Consider the following 13,632-nt stretch of genomic DNA (forward strand, 5'->3'; position numbering starts at 1 on the left):
AAAAGACCTTTTTTAAAGATATTGTATATATTGCTTTATTATATTGTATATAATATCCTTTGAGACCACTAGAAATTCCCCCCCCCACACACACACACACCACCACACACACACCCTCACAAACACAGATACCCAAGAAATCATCAAGCTGGGAATAGCATCTACCTGAAAACGTTTCCTTATACACAATGGTTGGTAGGGCAGTCATTTGTATAATCCAAATAGGATCCTGATAATGGATGCACCTGGCGAGATGCCACATTTTATTGCAGATATAATATTTATCTAAAGGCAAAATATAGGAGTGTTGGGTGTCTCAGTCTTTTGGGCATCTGACTTTGGCTCAGGTCATGATCTCGCAGTTCGTGAGTTTGAGTCCCACATCCGGCTCTGTGCTGACAGCTCAGAGCCTGGAGCCTGCTTCGGATTCTGTGTGTGTGTGTGTGTGTGTCTCTCTCTCTCAAAAATAAACATTAAAAATTTTTTTTTTTTTTTTTTTATTTTTGGGACAGAGAGAGACAGAGCATGAACGGGGGAGGGTCAGAGAGAGAGGGAGACACAGAATCGGAAACAAGCTCCAGGCTCCGAGCCATCAACCCAGAGCCTGACGCGGGGCTCGAACTCACGGACCGCGAGATCGTGACCTGGCTGAAGTCGGACGCTTAACCGACTGCGCCACCCAGGCGCCCCAAAAAAATTTTTTTAATAAAGGCAAATATATAATCTCTGTCCCATTTCATGGAATCTTACTGCCCCAACTGAAATGTGTCGGTGAAGTGATAGGCATTAGTTGTAATAGTGCTGATATATTAAGAACTTTGTGGTCCTTTTTCTTTACTTTTTGAGAAGGAAAAATCTCCCCCATAATCTAGCAATCAGTACTTCTCTCCAAGAGCTGGTACTCCAACCTATTGTGATTATAATTACTCTCCTTGAAAACCAGTCCCCAGATACTATCCCCCTCTTCTGTTACAGGCTTTGCTGTTGAGGTTAGATCTAGTGGGAGGGCCGTTTTGCAAATGATTGTCTTCCCTCGGTATAAGGGTATGTTTTTGTTTTGATATTTGTATATTTTTACTTCCCAAGAGCAGATCTCCACTATATTTCTTCATATGTATTTACCATTCCAATGTGAAGATAAATTCTGCAATTCAGATCTTGCCCCTTGAAGTCCTAGGGACTTCTCAGAACAACTTGGTGTCCTTCGTGCATGCCTTCTTGTTTATGGCCCGGTGAGAATTCATTCATTTCTGCGTATTTTATATGCCAGGCACTGGGCTAGGTGTTGGGAAAACAGAAATAAATGATGTAAATTCCAGGCTCTTGGAGCTGGGCTGCAGTTTAGTGGGGGAGATGTGTACCCACAAAGATGCATTTTGGAATACGGGATGTGCTCCTTGTAGAGCGATGTATGACACACAATATTAAGTCTGGAGGAATCTGTAAACTTACTTAAATCCTTCCAATGAGTTAGACTGTGGATAAATTTACCAGATGAGAAACGCACAAATATTACTTTTTCTACGGTGAGGTAATAAATGGAAAAACTGAACGAAATAAAGTGCATCTATTGTAACCGATGGCCCCCAGCAAGGCCAGTGCTCTCGCACCGCTGTTGTTCCTTGGCATTCTTTGTGTCTGGGTCATTAACATTGCGTTGAGGTCAGATGAGAGTGTGTTCCATCTGCCACGCTTTGATAAGTAAAGTAAAATGCTGATGGAGATCATTTAAGATCGTCTCTGTGCTGTTGATTGCATGCTTGTGGCTCATAATCAGAATGATGCAAAGTAATTGTTAGACCAACTTGCCAAGGCTACATTTTGTGTCGCTGCAACTGTCAGCACTTTGGTCCTGCTGTTCTGCCTGGAGAATGCTTGCCTGGCACCTGTTGGGCAACTAAAGCACTGCTCACCACCGCATGTCCTGGATAACTTTTGTTCGGGCATCCTTGCTTGCTGCCTCCATTAAACAACCTGAGGGGCGCCCGGGTGGCTCAGTCGGTTCAGTGTCCGACTTCGGCTCACGTCATGATCTCCCAGTCCATGGGTTTGAGCCCCGCGTCGGGCTCTGTGCTGACAGCTCAGAGCCTGGAGCCTGCTTTGCTTTCTGTGTCCCCCCCCCCCCACCTCTCTCTCTCTCTCTGCCCCTCCCCTGCTCATGATCTGTCTCTCTCAAAAATAAATAAACATTAAAAAACAACCACAACCACCCGAAAAAGGAGTTTCTGCTTATTTGGTGAAAGTAAGTGCTCTTTTGTGTGTGTTGCACAGAATGCTATTTTACTGCAGCTTTTCTTATAAAAATCCACATGCGTGGTGCCAGGACACTCAGGACGTGCTTGTAGCTGATATGAAGGAATCCAGTGTGTTTGCCTAGGATGATACTACATGATCGTACAATGAGAAGATACGCATTTCCAAAGTCAGTAGTCCAAAAATAGATTGTACGTGCGGGACGTAGAGTATTAGCACAGTTTTCCTGGCTAGATCATCATTGCCAGAGGTATGCAGTTGGACGAAGATGTTAGAATTTAAGGCACAATTTTCCATGTCTCTACAGGTCTGAGATACGGAATGAGTATTGGGCCACCCCACGTGCACCATCAGAAGATAGGAAGGACCCCTTGAAAGCAAATTTAAGAATGCGCATCATTTAGCCTTGGAGACACAGCATAGCATACAGCATGGCCCGGCCCTCTGGTTCTTTCTCATAGAGAAAGCAGAGACCACAAGAGAGTTAAGCAAAGCGAAACCTCTGTTCTTATAAGACGTTCACTGTCAGATCTAGGGACAGCTCACTGGCTCCTGAATTTTGCCATCAAAGGAGATCTGTTAAGAGTCGCACAGCCCATATTCTGTGCTAGAACGTCCCTAGTGTGAGTAGCGGGGGAGATGTTTTTCAGATTCCATCCAGGGCTAAAATTTAAGATCTGTGTTCTTATCTCCTAATGTTGACTCTTCATGTGGTCAAGACAGAACAGTAGAAGTCTCTTCCAAGAGCATGAGTCCTTCACAGACCGTCACTTCCCCTAAAAATTGCATCAGCTGGACAGGGGACGGGTGAAGTTTGGGGAACTTTGGTTGGAAGGTAGAATGCAAAGTGGCCTAGCACCTGTTCATGGGCTGTTTCAGAAGTCAAACGGTGATGTCTCTCTTCTTTGTTTCTTCACGTTTGGTCTCTCTGGGATTTCCCAGTTGGTGTCAGATCTGGCATTCCTCTGCTGCCACAGTTAAGTCCTGTCTTTCTCTGTTGCTCCCTGCCAGTCCCCCACGTCCTGCCTGCTTGTCCCGGCAGTGCTGGCTGGCAATCCTTAGAAGGGTTGATTACATTAACGACTGGAGGAGGAATTAGCACCCGTGCTCTTTGCCGGCTGCAGGGATACGTCCACTCCCGAGCCTCCCCTCAAAAGTGGTATTTTCCTAAAATTTTGCCAGTCCGTCGCATTTCGAGGTATGGCACGATTTTCTCAATCAGGGACGAGGATGTGTCGTGCAACTCAAGCAAAACTGTATCACATATGTTTTAGCAACTCAACCATTGCCTTCAAGAAGGAAGCTAGATTAGAACTATGGAGGCTGCACAAACACTCCACCTCTGGAGGTTTTCTAAACATGGTAAATCCTGATTGTTTTTCAGGTTTTGAAGTTTATGTAACGCGATGATGATTTTTAAGCCCAGATCCACTCGAGGATCTACAATGTTCGGTTTACCTTTCTGTCATGAAGTAACTTTACCGTCATCACACTGAAACAGGACACACTTACGATTTTGTAGCTGGAGTAGACACCTCTATCTATCATTGGCCCCGGGCTTTGAAGTGTTGTCCCCTTCCAGTAGATTGGAAACTCGCTGAATGCTGTCCTTTGTGATATTATTCCCTGTGGTGTTAGGGCCGGTTTGTAGTCTTCTAAGGGACACCCACTCAAACCCAAACAATTTTTCGTGAAGACCTCTGGTGTTTATATCGTCTGCTTTTTCTGTATCTTGACAAAAATGTCAAAGGAAAGAACCATGTGCTACCACACGTGGTACCACATTTCTCATAAATGTGGGGCACTCTGGTAGACTCTGTACCACATTTCTCATAAATGTGGGGCACTTTGGTAGACTGTACATTTAGCCCCTGTTTATCGAGTGGTTCATTCTTTCCACGCGCTGCTCTTGTAGTTTAAGAATTTTGATGGTGGGACGCCTGGGTGGCTCAGTCAGTTAAGCGTATGACACTTGATCTCAGCTCAGGTGTCGATCTCAGGGTTGTGAGTCTGAGCCCCACATTGGGCGCCACACCGGGCGTGAAGCCTGCTTTGAAAGAAAAACCATTTTTAAACTGAAAAATTTAAAAGAATTATGATGGGGATGGATTTATTGATAGGAAAAGAAGTTTGTAATGTAATAAGTAAAATATTATCAGGCTGAAAAACAATGTGAATACTACCATAGTATGCTATGACTAAACAATAGGTATGTATATAATTTTACTTATTTAAGTATACGTCTAATAAATTCTGTGCACTCGAGTGTAGGAAAGAGCCTAGAGCCTTGTGAGCCAAAATGTGCATAGTGATTGTTAGTGGGGCCTGCTGATTTGCTTCCTTTGGGCTGTTTCCTCGTGTATATTATCTAATTGTTCACGGTAAATGTTCTACTTTGCTCTCATTTGTCTCATCTAATTTCGAGGGGTTGCAGAGAAAGAGAGTGCAATACAGGTGCTCACGTTTTGATAAATTACGAAATTATAAAAATCCCTCCTGTGTCTTCTGGATTGAAGAAGACACTGCAGACAGAGAAATGTGTTGCGTCACCTAGCGTCAAAGCGTTTTCTTTCTCCTAAGTGCCTTCTACGTCCCAAGCACCCACCGAGAGCTTGAGACGTGATACACGGTGGGTACAAGTATTGCCCCTGAGGAAAGAAAGGGTCCTGAGCGTGTAGGCGCCTTGAGTCCCACAGCTGATGTGCGACTGACCTGAGATGCCGACTCGGGTCCGACTCCGAAAATCAGCTTTTCTGATCCCTGTGGTTCTGACTCTAGACATCTTGCCACCGTGAGGATGAAAACGGTTAATTTATGTGAGCGGATTATTAAAGTGTTGCTTTAAAAAGAAGGTGCTGAGAGATGGCACCAGCGTTGGACCCTCTTTTGCTCCTGCGTTGGTACCCTGGAGTGTTTTCAGGTAGACCGTGGACTTCTCCAGAGGCGGAACCACGTGGTCTGGGGAGCCCTCCCGTCCCCCAGCACAGCCTGAAAGCCTAGGAGGCAGGTTTCTCTCTCTGTGGCTGGGAGGTGCGCCTTGGAGATTCTGAGACACTGGGTCTGGGAATCTGCCACCCGTGGGTGTCCTGAGGAGGAGACTGTCCCTACTGTCTGAACGGCCACAGCGCTCTCTTCCTTGTAGGGCAAGAGAGGAGAAGCAAGCAGTGGCTTCTTCCAGCTCGTAGACTTACTCCCAAATGCTCTGGGATCATGTGAAACTTGCCACTGTCGGGAGCTAGACCAGCTCTGCCTCACGTTCCCTCCCAAGCCTGCAAAGGCGTCTTGGAAACAGTCTCTGGAAATTTTTAAAAACTTGGATCTTGAGCAGAGTTCCTTATGTGACAGAGATTACACAGCCTGTTGAAGTCACCCCTGAGCTCCCTTCGTCTTTCAGGCTTCCAACATTCACATCCTCTCCGTTCTTTCCCACACTTGATCCCAAAACGCCGTGGCTTCTTCGTGGGATTACTCAGTCGGCCCGAGATGTGGCCTCCAGCGCCTCTCGACCAAGTCCACATTCCCTTAGGAACCCAGTTACAGATCCCTGTGGGGTTACTGACTTCAGCGGGGGGTGCACGGAGTTGTGGGTGTACATTTTGTGGTGGGGAAGGGGTGTGGGGAGAGGGCACAGGGCAGTTATGGGGTACACTTCATTAAGGCATCTTCAGTTAGCCCCACCGTGGGACCACAGACAGTCCACCTGAAAAATGGGATTTTAACAGATCCACCTGAAAAACGGTTTCCCGGGCACCACCATATACATCACAAGGTTCGTGCATTTCGCGATAAAGGAATCCTGCACGGGGCGCCTGGGTGGCTCGGTCCGTTTAACACCCGACTTCGGCTCACGTCATGATCTCACAGTTCATGGGTTCGAGGCCCGCGTCGGGCTCACCGCTGTCAGCTCAGAGCCTGCTTCGGATATTCTCTCCCTTTCTGCCCCTTCCATGCTTGTGCTCTCTCTCTGAAAAATAAATCTTAAAAAAAAAAAATCATGCACATGCTTACTTTCTGCATATTGAATGTTGAAAGCTCCTGTTTTCAAAATCCATGTGGTTGCCCAAACAATCAGATGCCCACCATCCATCAGACACTCTCCATGCACCTACTAAGTGCCCAAGTGCTGGGAGCTGGGATTTTTTTATAATCTCTAGGCCTGCACACCTGCACTGACCTCTAATACAGACTTCATGTTGTTCATTTAAAATCTTTTTCTCTTCCAGTTTTCCAAAGAAATTAGTCCTTTTTCTTGGTGAAAAGAAACCAGTCTGCCGTTTTCCTAGGGTGAGTGACCCTTTGACTCTTTTCTATATTTTTACTTTATCTTTCATAACGTGTATGTATTTTTAATTATATTTTCACATCAAGATTTTATCCGGTTATTGTGATGCTCCAAGAAAAAGTGCTTCATAGCAGGTGTTCTCTAGAAGTTTCCCCCACTTGGAACTAAAAGGTTCAGATCTCTTGCCTTCAGAAGGGAAGGCTTCTCTCTCGTATCTTTCGGCCGTTTCTTTTTGCCACACGCATGTTTTGCCTCTTATGAATTAGTACCGTCGTCGCTGTTACCTTGTGCAGCTAGCAGAGAGGATTAAGAGAGAAAGCTCTCGTTTTTCCCCCCATGACTTGCACAGAAATACAGCCGTGGGCAAGGACAAACCGTCCATTTTGTTCATGTGACACACTGTGTCAGGAGTATCGTGACAGGGAATAATAGGATGTGAACAGTACATGGGACCTTAGAGCCCATCTGGCAAAGGCCCTGTGTACACATGGGGCAGCTGAGGCCTAGAGGGCTTCTCATCCTCTGTCCGGGGGCTTCTCAGACAGCGGTAGAGCTGGAGTGATGAGATGCACTTGACTCCCAGCTGCGTGGTGATTTCCCCTGGTTCCCCCCCCCCCACCCCGCCCCCCGCCGCCCCCGACCCGACCCCACCTGGCACAGCACCGTCTTTGGAATCTCCTTTCTGAGGATACAAGGCTGCAGGTGGTTTGACCTGATAATATCCCTCTAAGGCACCTATCAAGAGGGATGCTGTTTAACTATTTAACTTTCTAGGAATCCTCCCTGGCTACTACCCAGAGGGGTTGGCCGAGCGGGCGTACCCGGGACACTCCCGTCACAGACCTCATCTGGGAGGCGATGTTTTCCTTTGCGCCTCCCAAACCGCCGCGTCCCCGGTGCCACGACACGAGCCCAGACTCAGCGGTGCATCTGTTCTGCAGCTAGAAACCGTGCTGCACCTGCAGGTGCCTGCTGGCCAGCTGCGGACCTGCACCCACCCCCCACCCCCACCCCCCGGGACTGTCTGCACCTGCAGAGTAGTGCCTCACAAGTTCCTGATGGTGCACTACAGATTTGACCTGCAGTCATAGACACTTCCGGAGAAACATTTCGTCATTAAAAAAAAAAAAAAGGTTGTACTGGTTCTCACATGAGAGTGCTGTTGTGGAGTACGATGGAGAGAGGAGTGAGACGGTGATCGTCCTCGGGAACCCCAGAAGGCGGGCTGATCTGCGGTCCTTGCAAGGGTGCCTGTGCCAGAGCTGGCTCTGGACCGGGTTCATTGGGGTCGGAGAGCCAAATGCGCGTATTTCCAAAGCATTCCGTCTCAGTGTGGGATGGTCCAAGTGTAGTATTGAGAAGCTGTGTCTATTGTTTCGTCCCACTTGGCAACTTAATCACCGTATCGTAACGAGTGGGAGCTTCCTTTCCACCCTAACGGGAGTCATCATTAAGGAACTCGATGGCTTCGTATCGGGGACAGAGACGGTTTGATTTCTAATGGAATCGGGAACATGGCTTTGCTACTTCACTGGCGATCATCTGCTTCCTACCCTAATCCTGACCCTCCTGTCCCGTCCCCAGATGCACGGAGCGCAGGAATGTGTATTTGTTAGGGGGCGCAACTTGAAGGTTTCCATATTCTCATCTTACCCAAGAAAAGTCCAACAGCTTTATCCCCAGAGCACACACCACCATATATAATGTGGGGACGTGAGGTCCCCTGCTTCCTGGAGAACCCAAGGGTCTCTGTGGGATCAAGAAATGGATAAGACTAAAATAGACGGCAGTTAAGGGCCTCAGCAACGTGGGGAAGGGCCAGATCCCGCACCTGCTTTGTACTTTTCACTTAGAGAAAGAAAGAAGGAAAGAAAGAAAGAGGAAGAAAGAAATAGGAAGAGAAAGAAAGAAAGAAAGAAAGAGGAAAGAAAGAAAGAAAGGGAGGGAGGGAGAGAGAGAAAGAAAAAGGGAGGGAGAGAGAGAAAGAAAGAAAAAGAAAGAGGGAGGGAGAGAGAGAGAGAAAGAAAGAAAAAGAAAGAGGGAGGGAGGGAGAGAGAGAGAGAAAGCAAGCAAGCAAGCGAGCGGCTGCTAGTGAGGCCTGAAGCAAGAACGGTAAAGCTTGGCGGGGGGGGGGGGCGTACCACTTGGGGCTACCCGGTCCCCACCGGGGTCATGAATGGCGTGAAGCTGACGATCAGGAGGCGTCAAATCATCCCCCCAAATACTGCAGCCTGTTGACTGTTACCAGTTGCAGGGAAATTGAACAGAAACCGAAGCCATGCGTTTCCTACTTAAAAAGCGGGTAGGGGCTGGTCCCCACACTTGGGGTTTGGACCACGTAGGCCCACGTGCCACGTGCGTGGACACCTTGTAGAACATGAGTGGCTGGGCTCCGTTTCATGGTATGCGGAGGGCCGGGCCCTGGAACAACACTGTTGTTGTTTCCGAGCTGGAGCAGTGCCGTCGATGGTATCCCTTTAAGGGAAATCCAGGGAAACGCGCTTGCCAGTGATGTGATTTTCTTTGCTAGAGGCCAAGTCGCAATGGCATGTATCAGTTCCATAGCAACATGTCTGTGCAGCCAGAAAAAATATAATGACCGTGGCAGCCAGCGTATCCCGGGGCAGGACGAGCACAGCCCCGATGCCCCTTTGGATCCCCCGCTCCTCACCCGGGCCGGCCTCCCCCCTCCTTCAGCGCTTCGGGACTCCGTGATTGTTACTAACTGACCCTGCTGTTCACGCTCGCCTACGGTCCCCGTCAAGCTCAGCACTTGACGAGGGACGAGACCATGTCTGTGGTGAAATCCTGCGGGCCTGGGGTGTCGGCCGAGCTGGCAGAACCTCGCAAACCAAAGTAGGTGGAGAGTCTGTGCTTTTCATCACTGCCGTGGCAAAGCAGCCCTGTCCGCACAGCGCGGCGGGGAGAGCGTTTCCTGTATGTCGCGGTCAACTGCTTCTGGCTGGAAAGTGGGCAGTGGGCCGGAGCGAGTGGGAAATCTAGGGAAACAGAGAACCCTTTTACTGTGCTCGTCAGATTCAGGAGACGCTTTCCAGGGTAGAGTGGGATGCCAAGAGGCCAGGCGCAGTAGGACTGCACGAAGAAGTCCAGGGCGCATCGCTGATTTTCTAGCAGCTTCCACCAGAGGTGCAGTCTCTGAGTGTGGTTCCTCCAGCACGTGTAGTTGGGGTTTTAACCTCTCTCTGATGTTTTCCTGTCTATAAACTTCCCCGTGAGGGGCGCCTGGGCGGCTCCATCGGTTAAGCGTCCAACTTCGGCTCGGGTCATGATCTCACAGTTCGTGCGTTCGAGCCCCCCGTCAGGTTCTGTGCTGACGGCTCGGAGCCTGGAGCCTGCTTCGGATTCTGTGTCTCCCTCTCTCTCTCTCTGCCCCTCCCCTGCCCATGCTCTGTGTGTGTCTCTGTCTCTCTCTCTCTCTCTCTCAAAAATAAACATTAAAAAAAGAATAATAATGTAGAACTCCCATGAAACCATTGTAATCACTCTTGATTTCAACAGATGTTCCTTTCCCCTGAACTCCTGGAGCATTTTCAAAAATCTTTACCATCTATTTGACAGGTGTCTTGTATTTCCTTTTTTCATGCATAATGCTTTGGGGACCTGAGCAGTCTTTCAGATGGAGGGTAGGGCATTCAAGGTCAGGAACCAATCATCTTAATCTTTGTCTTTCTTCCTTCCTTCCTTCCTTCCTTCCTTCCTTCCTTCCTTCCTTTTCTTCCTTCCTTCCTTCCTTCCTTCCTTCCTTCCTTCCTTCCTTTCCTTCCTTCCTTTCCTTCCTTTCCTTCCTTCCTTCCTTTTCTTCATTCCTTTTCTTCCTTCCTTCCCTTCCTTCCTTCCTTCCTTCCTTCCTTCCTTTCCTTCCTTCCTTCCTTTCCTTCCTTCCTTCCTTCCTTCCTTCCTTCCTTCCTTCCTTCTTCCTTCCTTTTCTCTCTTTCTCTCTTTCTTTCCTTCTTTCTTCCTTCCTTTCTTTCTTTCCTCCCCTCTTTCCGTCTTTCCTTCTTTCTTTCTTCCAGTTCCCTAATGCTCAGAACTGAGCCCTGTAGATAGTAACCAGGCCATGAATATTTCTTCCTGATAACATTCTAGTCCCATCCTGTCTCATAAGGAAGTTGTGAATCAAGCGTGCAAACACATGGAAAGTGCTTTTGAATTCGTCAGAGAAAAGATAAATTCAAGGAATCCTTTTTCTAGCATGGTTGTAAAAAAACGTGTACATATGCAGTCAGAAGGTAATATGGAAAGATTTCACATTCTCTCATCTTCCTCCTTGTGGCTGCCCCCCATGAAGTGGGTGCCCTGGGGTTTGATGCGGGTGCTGAAATCGTCCCTGTTCTCCCCCCATCCCCCGGTATTTGCTCCCGCTATTGAATTTGCCTTATTATACCATTCGGGGCAGACTTCTCAGACACACCCCTGGCAATGTCTTTGCAGCTATTAAGTAAGAGATTTGAAAGATTTTTTCATTAAGGTGACAGGTTTGATAGATGAGGATAGTGGTTCCTAATTTAGTTTTGAGGTCTGTTGAGGGAGGGAAGGTTTTTATCGGATGAAAACTTTTATCTTAATAAGAGTGCCCTTCCCTTCCCAAGTTCTGCGGCAGCAGAGAAATGAGACTAAGCACAATAAGGCACATGGAGGCCAAAATGCACCTGTGTGACAGCTAACAGCGACGGAGTCAGGAGCTGTGTCTTAGGTTGCAAGCCAGACATGGGCCTCCCGCTCCCTCGTCCCCAGTCTGGGTCTAGAACGGTCCACCTGCAGGAAGATTGGGAGTCTGTGGGCCACTGTCTGCGTGAAGAAGGAAGGAAAGCGTGCTCAAAATTTTGAGTCTCCTCAGTGGTAGATGAAATCCAGCCAGTGGGGTGAGAGGAGGTTCGGGGAAAAACCCGGCATGGAGGACGGAGGGGCGGGTGGTGTTCCCTCTGGCTCTGCTTACACCTCTCATGCTGTGCGCGCTACTCTGGGCAAGCCATCCCCAGCCTCACTCCAGACATCGGAGCCACTGTGTTTTCTCCATAGCTCTTTGATTTATAGACTTGTTTACTGGGTTTCCTGTTCATCTCCTCGATTAGAATGTTAGCTCCCTGAAAGCAAAAACCCCGTCAGTATCCTCAACTGCCGCATCCAAGTACTTGAAGCTGTGCCAAGTTCATAGGCGGCGTTTGATAAATATCTGTTAGATGAGTCAGTGGGGTCTTATGCCTCTTCTCACGTGCCTTGATTGCCTGGATGCCCCCGTGCCCTCCCCTGCCTGGCAAATACCCACTCGTTCCAGGAGGCTCGGTCCAGCTGTCGTGTTCTCCCTTCCTGGCTTCCCTTCTTCCGAGGGGAAGGAGCACCTTCTTGTGTGTAGCTCACCAGTTGCCGGCAGTTGCACACGGCACGTGTGCGTGCGTGTGTGTCCGTGTGTGCACGTGTGACGGTATCTGCCGTGTGAGTGTGTGCATGCATTTATTCTCTCTCTCTCTCTCTCTCTGGCTCTTGGACCCTTCGGTTCACTTATTTGCTTATATATTTATCACTGTTACTAGATTTTAAACTCCTTGGGGACGGGGCAGCCTCTTGTTCTTATTCATCCTTGTCCCTCTAATATCTGCCATATAGTAGGTGCTCAGTAAATAATCGTATTAGCATTCAGAGTACTTACACCATGCCAGGAACCACTATATTCTGGTACTGACAAGCACTTTCCCAGTACCTTATTATTAGCTGGTATGATTCTTACAACCACTTTACAAGATACATTTTTTTTTAGTTTATTTATTTTGAGAGAGAGAGAGAGAGAGAGGGAGAAAAAAAGTGCATGCGCATGAACGGGGAGGGGCAGAGAGAGAGGAGAGGGAGAGAAAATCCCAAGCGAGCTCCGTGCTGTCTGCTCGAAGCCCGATGCGGGGCTTGATCCCATGAACCTTGGGGTCACGACCTGAGCTGAAATCAGGAGTCGGAAGATTAACTGACTGAGCTACCCAGTCGCCCTGAGATGCATTTTTAACTCCTGCCTTACAGGGGGGCAAACGGACGGCACGCAAAGAGATAAGGTGACTAGTAAGGTTCTCACAGCTAGTTGATTCCATAGCTGTTCTCCTCTGCTGACTCTCGGAGAATGATCGTATGGTTAAATGAATGAATGAGAATCCTAGAAGCCCAGACCGATCTCATGTGATAGGGCCACAGACACTGGGATCCACAAAATCAGTGAGGAAGAAACGATTAGCAAACAACCTGTGATTAGCCATGGTTGACATAGAATCCTGATGCCAGGGCTGAAGTAAATCCACACATGAATCCCTAAAGTCTTACTGTAGCTATCAAGCTTAATTCATAATTATCCATGCCAGCCAGCATTGTGGTATTGGTTAATGAAAGTAAACAACTGCCATTATATTTGGGGAATTATTTCCTAATATTAGGGAATTATTCCTAATATTTCCTGATTATTTCCTAAAATATGAAGGCATTAGTCATGAATTAAACAGTTGCTGTGTTTAAGGCTCATGCCCAAATTTGGAAGGAATGGTGGGGATGTGAGCTGGAGGGTAAAGAGGAGAACCCCAGAAGTGTAAATCAAGGTCATTGTATATGGAGGGCTCCAGCCTTGTTGGAAGGACAGGGCATGATCACAGGCAAAGTCAAGGAAATTTGAAGAAATTAAGGGCGGTCCATAGGAGAACCATCACGAGGCATTAGTACACATGCTTGTTTGCCAAATGGTAACATTAGAGAAAATGGAAGCTGTTGTATTAGTCAGGGTAGGGCGGGGCTGTGCTGCGTGAACAGTCAACCCTATAGTCTTCACAAGTTTAGCTTTCACTCCTGCTGTGGATCCGGTGAGTCTCCAGTCCTCCAGGCATCGCTCTGTGATGCAGCCTGCTCTGCTCTTTTTGTGAGGCTGCCTAGCGGTCTCCTTCGTGATCGCAGGGAAGAGGGAGAAGCTGGACATTTGCACCAGCAATGAAACGCTTCAGAGCTTTGCCCTGGAAGCGACACACGCCATCTGCTGTGCCCAAGACACTGCTTCCAGCTTTTTATACAGCTCGTATCATTCTAGCCCTCTCGTTCATTTTTGTCTCTCTCCC

At 48.1% G+C, this 13,632-nt stretch overlaps 1 protein-coding gene across 11 annotated transcripts in view; it reads left to right on the top strand.

Annotated features, from left to right (window-relative positions):
• Positions 1 to 13,632, top strand: part of ATXN1 (ataxin 1) — a 413,533-nt gene that overhangs the window by 209,838 nt on the left and 190,063 nt on the right. For 9 of the 11 annotated variants that reach the window (XR_014137690.1, XM_060614220.3, XM_060614216.3 and 6 more), the window contains one exon: positions 6,477 to 6,537. The exons of the other annotated variants lie outside the window; for them this stretch is intronic. The gene's annotated coding sequence lies outside the window, so the exon portion shown is untranslated. The remainder of the gene's footprint in view (positions 1 to 6,476; positions 6,538 to 13,632) is intronic. 11 annotated transcript variants of the gene reach the window in all.

Source organism: Panthera onca, chromosome B2 (genome assembly GCF_046562875.1).
Source record: "Panthera onca isolate mPanOnc1 chromosome B2, mPanOnc1 haplotype 2, whole genome shotgun sequence".
Classification (NCBI taxonomy): Eukaryota; Metazoa; Chordata; class Mammalia; order Carnivora; family Felidae; genus Panthera; species Panthera onca.